Here is a 6,019-nt window from a genome sequence, read left to right as displayed (position 1 = left end):
AAAGTAGTCCCAAGCTAGTCTACATCACCGGCCTAAACTCGTATGAGACCTAGTTTAAGCAAGCAAAGGATACAACTCAGCAGAGGGACTAAAAAAGATGTAAGCACTTCTGATTTTTTTTCTTCCCTTCCCCTTTTTTGCTTTTGGGGTGTGGTTTTTTCTTTCTTTTTCTTTTTGCACCTCTTTGCCTTTTTCTTACTGATTTTTTTAATAGAAGAAAGTGCCACAAGAATTGTACAGGTACAGCCCACATAGACTCTTTAACTTTTCTCCACGTGCATAGGTAGAAAATCTTGCTGCTGTTTATTTTTTTGGCACAACTTTGTAACGATCCGACCCGGGATAACGGCTAAGATTTACTCTGCATATTAAGTAAACCACACCTGCTAAATAACTCTCTTGCGCTTTCGTCCTTGCTTCGCGCAAAAGGTTCGAACCGGAGTTATTAGCTTCCCAAGCCCAGCCTTTTAAGCTGGTCTAGTTCAGCTATGGGACTATCTCGGGATACTGTGCCGAAGCTACAGTACCCGCCGAGCTACAGCCGAGTAGAACAAGAACAGGGGCCCTGGATCACTGTAAAAGGATAATCGACACATTTACAATGAACGATTCAGTTTCTCAATAGAAAACTAAACTCAAACAAAACCCCAAACCCTAATGAGGTAGTGGCTACTGATTATATGAGGTTTAGGGTGTGCATAACCCCCTGGACACATCCCTAATGGACACATCCGTGTGTACTTAACTGTTACTGGACTAACCACAACCACCAAGCAGTAATTTGATTAAGAGAAAGAAACAATATGTTTTCTTAATTAAAGATAGAGTATGTTATGTTGGCTAAAAGAGAAATGGACATTTTAGTTAGATCATAATAAATAAAAAATTGAACCTCAAAGAATATACAACACTGTTAACACTGAGCCACTTCAGATCAACCAAAGCCTAAAGGGCTACAATGTCTCAGTGCAATACACAAGTTGACCCTTCAGTTAACTATAAAACCTCACCATTCCTAGCATTATCGTCCAAAAATGATCAGATGAACAATTATGCATGTGCCTCTTCTCCACAACATCGTGATTGCAGAAACATGACAGGGCCACCAAATGATCAATGATGGGTTAATATTACACCTAAAGTACAAAGGGTTTTCTGCAGGCTGCAGCTATTGCAATTAGGCCTCAACCGATTGCCAGGATGACACATCTTAAGATGACCTAGCGATGGGCAGAAAGTACCCTTACAATTTATGAACTGCAGACTCTAGCCAAATCCCTCCAATTAAAGTCGCATTCCAATCATAAATGCAATCCTAATAACAGGAATTCAAGCGGACAACCCCAAATTAGAGAATTGCAATGCTACATCTACAAATTAGGGTAAAAACACACGGACCTCAACACTCCGTTCTGAAACATTGGGCGCAACATCGATTCTGGACATTGTTCGTGCAGGGATCAGGGTTTGTCTAAAATAGAAAATGAACACTAATTGGCGGATCAGGGATTCAGGGGTTCGAGGTGGGACGGGCGACGGGGGAGGGGGGGGGGGGATCAAGGAACGAACCTACCATAGCACCCGGTGAGCGATGGGCAGTAGCTGAGGTGGGGACGACTTCACCTGCGCTTCCGTGGATCCGTCCTCCCTAATCCATGAGGCTTGGAGGAATCATCCGCTCGCAGCCGGGGCCGCTGCCTTGGCCTCCTGGGCGGGGAAGTCAGTTGCGGCGCGTGGCCTCGCCATGGCCTCACGCATGCGAATATGAGAAGAGGAATTGATGGAGGATTCAGATCAGGACGGGAGAGGGAGATGAGAGTGTGGGTGGCACGGGTCCGGTTAGGGAGGACCGAATGAGGGAGGAGGGTGGCGGGGCGGCAGCGTTTGGTAGGCGGCACACAGGAAGGAGAAGCAAAGGGGGCGGCGGTGCACAGGAAGGAGAAGCGAAGGGATTAGGGTTGAGAGGGAGGAGCCAGCAGAGAGGTGGCGTGGGGAAGGAGGCCCGGCGCTTGAGGCTGGGAGGCGGCGGGGGCCTGTTTTGGGCCAGGTGAAAGGCCGTGGTGGCCCAGGGCCAGGTTGTGTGTATACTTTTTCTATTTTAGCTGTTTAGATCCAAATAGTGACGTGATTTGAGAAAGCACGTCACTAATCAATTGCGATATTAGTGACGTGTCTCAACGAAAGCCATCACCAATGATATGTTACCTGTCATTAGTGACGCGTATAATCTAGACACGTCACTGATATATCAATATTAGATGTATGGTGATGATATTAGTGACGTGTTGTAAATTTCACCGTCACCAATATTAAATAAGTGACGTGGTTATTTTTCACGTCACTAATATATGTGTCACTTTTCTTTGTTTTTTACGTAGTGTAGGATGGCCTGAAGCGGACGACGGAGTTCGGGGGCAGCACGCAGGGCCCTCCGTCCACCGAGATGTGCCGCCTGGCCAGGAAAGGCGACCTAGCAGCGGCCTGAGCGAGGTAATGGTCGCCCTGGAATAACGCTCACCAAGTGATGAATTGCCTGTTTGGCGTTTGCAGGTAGCTGATTATTACAAGTCTGAGGCATATTGAACTACTGCTATATTGTGCATGACCAGCAGCTCGCTATTGCCTTTCTGCTGTGCTCCCCTGTCCTAATATAGGCACAAGAACGCGATCAGGCTCGTACAGCGCGGTGGTTAGCTGTGGCATCATGATTAGCAATGCTGACGCATGCATGAGCACCAGTCATTCGGTGGAAACAATATGTATGTCCAAACAAGTAAACAAAGCACTACATAACATAATGAAATGTGTGTGTAAGAGAAAAATATATACTGTACCATTTTCTTTCATTCGAATTGAGTCTTGAAGCTTTTTCATGGAAGAGATATGTTCACGTGGTTTTGAGAGAATATCTAAACTACAGTTTTTGGCCAGACTGCAGTTTACATAACAATAAAATCTGTGTAACCAAACGATCAAAAGTGTTCAAGACCAATGTCACACCCGGTTTTTAAAAGAAAACCGAATGCATAACTATATGTATGTTAAGATCAAGTTTCATACATATAGCGACGTCATAATAGAATAATGAACAACAATATCACGTAAAAGAGACTTACAACGAATAAAAGTCTATCAGAGATACACAGCTTTATCCTGGAAACGACGGCACCACACTTCACAGGCAATCGACCGGGGGTTGCGTGCACCTAGAACTCAGCAACATCTTCAGTTTTATTGCAACTTTCTCCTCTGAGCAGTGTGGTTATAGTAAGGGTGAGCACATATCGTACTCAGCAAGTATATTAGAAAAATAAATGACATGCAAGGCTTAAGCAAGGATATAGGCTGGCTGGATAAAGCGTAAGCATTTTAATTAATAGTTGAATATTAACAACATATTTACTAAGCTATGATTTGATCCAACCCGCATTTATGAAAAAGAAATATATGTCTGAAAATAAATAGCTTGGAACAATTAATAACTGAATTAATCAATGATTTCCATTAAGTAGACATGTGAGGGTCCGAGCCGCTTTTGACCGTGAGCACGACTGATATATAAATTTTCACTCTGCAGAGGTTGCACACTTTACCCACAAGTCGCGTAAAAGTTCCAAAGAGATTTAAACCCAACCACGCATGTGCTGATTAGGCACAATACCACACTTCCTTAGGTATGGCTGCATAGGGATGCTACGAGGCTTTTACAAAGACTCCCTAACAAGTAGTAGCCCGCTAAAGTTTCAGCCGCTAGGCGAGTGCACCCTCCCCCAAAGCGAGTGTACCCCGTAGGCGTAGCAACCCCTTTGGCAGGCCGAGTACCCCTCTTAAACCTAGTCCCCCCTCTTGCGCCTTTCGGTAAGCTACTATCATGCTAGAGAAATCTAATTAATCAACCAAGAACAGAGCCATGTAGTCCTTATGGTTGCGCTGTTTTCCCGGGTGGTCGCTCCATGGTTGATTCGAATCAAGTTCACAAATTCATCATATTGTTCCAAAAGAGTATAGAATATAGAATCATGTCTCAAGTAGCATTATTGTAAACCACCCATAATCATTGTTCAGCAACTAAGCAAACTACCCAAAAGATTTTAATAAAAGAACCCGGCTATTCAACGACAAAGATAATCAAATAGGACAATAGGTACCCATCAATATTAATGCATGCAAGCTTAAAATAAATGTTATTAGGACAGAAATATGATCAAGGAATATACTTGCCTTAAATCCAGATAATAACTGCTAAGAGCCTTCAACTCTTGCTCTTGCAACTCTTCATCTTCAGAGCTCTCGAACTGCGTTCCTTTCTACTCACAATAAGCATTGGCACAAACATACAAGAAATAAGCAAACAAGCACAACTAAGCAAACAGCACTAAACAGAAGAAAAACATCAAAAGAACACAGTCGAACCTACGATCACGAGAGCGCAAGAAAAGCTTAAAACAAAGCTACAGTTGAAAAGATAGAGCTAACGGAAGATTTATGTTAAAACAAAAATAAACTATAAGCTGAATTTATTTTGAAACAAAAACTATGATACAACAACTCTAACTTGCGGCAGGGAGTTACCGAAGCAGCCGGAATCTCGCCGGGAAGGAGGCGCCGCTGGTCTGCTCGGAGACGGCGGCGGCGATCTGCACATAACCGTGGCTTCCGGTGACGATCCTTGTGGTGCAGGAAGGGCACGAGAGGAGGCAAATAAGGAAATTAAAGAGAGAAGAAGGAAATCAAGGAAAAGCTGTCGAGGTACTCACACATAGCCGGAAACGAGTGAGATGAGACGTTATGCAGGACGCTTGTGCTCGTGATTTCCCAGGGCCATGACAGCAGGCGAAGCGTAGGGCTCGGGCAGGAGGCCAGATCGCTGCAGACCTGGGCGATCGGCTCCAGCATGCAGTAGCACTGCGCCTGGAAGTCAGCGTTCTGCGCGAGATTGGTTGGGAGCGGATGCGCGCAGGGGGCAGCGCGCACAGCTGCAGCAGAAACGGCGCAGGGTCTTGGCTTCGTGCTCCTGCAATTCGACGAGAAGAAGGGGGCACAAGGTGCTCGTGATGTTCCTGGTGGCGGCACTCCAAGAAGGGCGGCGCAGGGGCCTTCCAGCGGCGCTGGGAAAGGTGGAGGGCAAGCAGGGAGTCGCAGGCACGCGAGACGAACCAGGGGCGGCGGCGCTCTGCTCTTCGAGATACTGGCGGCGGCGCAGGGCTACGCGAGAAGGGGGCGTGCGACTACAGGGGCGTGAGCAAGGCTGGGCGCTTGGCCCTTTTTTTTTTTGCACGTGTGTGTGGCAAGGGAAGGTGCTCGTGTACGGCTTGGACTCGGCCTTAAGTCCAGGTTGGACATGCGACAAGGAATATGGCTGATCGGCAAACTTCTTGAAACTGGGATGAATATTTTGAACGAGGGCTTAAAGGAGAAACGGGCCGACAAGGTTAAATTTGCTGTTCGACATTATGGACCGAAGAGAAAGTAAGACAGACTGAAATAAACAGCGTTGGGTTGGGTCGAGATTGATTTGGGTTGACGGGTAGAATTTGGGTCACGGAGAAAGTGTATAGAGAGAGGTAAGACAGACTGAAATAAAGATAGTTGGGTATAGGATTTAGAGATCATCGGAGCTGACGGTGATGACAAAACAGTATCACCAGAAAATACCGAAATCGAAATAAGATTTCATTTCGAGCGTGATCAATGTGAAAGATTAGAGAATAAGGGACTCGATGGGACAAAGCAAGTTGAATCCAGAAAGAAAAGGGAAAGGATTTTAGTCGTTTAGAATATATTTTCAAGCATAAAATAAATCTAGAGAAGTCCAGATAAATCTTTTAATCTATGAAAAATATATCCTGAAAATTCCAAGAAAAATCCTGGAGATAGTTTGGGACACGAGAAGTCCAAATAAAATACTTGAATCTCGTGAAAAAGATTCTAGAACTTTCTATTAAATGAATTTAGCTCTATAGAAAATGAGAATAATTTCCAAAAAAAATCTGAAAAATTCTCGAAATATGCAGAAGAT

The 6,019-nt window shown here is 44.9% G+C and overlaps 1 long non-coding RNA gene across 2 annotated transcripts; it reads right to left on the bottom strand.

The window, feature by feature from the left end:
- Window positions 1–2,895: 2,895 nt before the first annotated feature.
- Window positions 2,896–5,315, bottom strand: LOC120639848. 2 transcript variants are annotated; one of them, XR_005661716.1, is made up of 3 exons: window positions 4,758–5,315; window positions 4,573–4,668; window positions 2,896–4,307 (listed from the first exon to the last, which is right to left on the bottom strand). It is a non-coding gene; the product is annotated as an uncharacterized LOC120639848 (long non-coding RNA). The 2 variants fall into 2 exon arrangements; XR_005661715.1 differs by having other exon boundaries at window positions 4,573–4,637; window positions 4,758–5,312.
- Window positions 5,316–6,019: the final 704 nt, after the last annotated feature.

Source organism: Panicum virgatum, chromosome 7K (assembly GCF_016808335.1).
Source record: "Panicum virgatum strain AP13 chromosome 7K, P.virgatum_v5, whole genome shotgun sequence".
NCBI lineage: Eukaryota > Viridiplantae > Streptophyta > Magnoliopsida > Poales > Poaceae > Panicum > Panicum virgatum.
The sequence above is the reverse complement of the archived record's forward strand: the minus strand, read 5'-3'. Positions and strand labels throughout refer to the sequence as shown.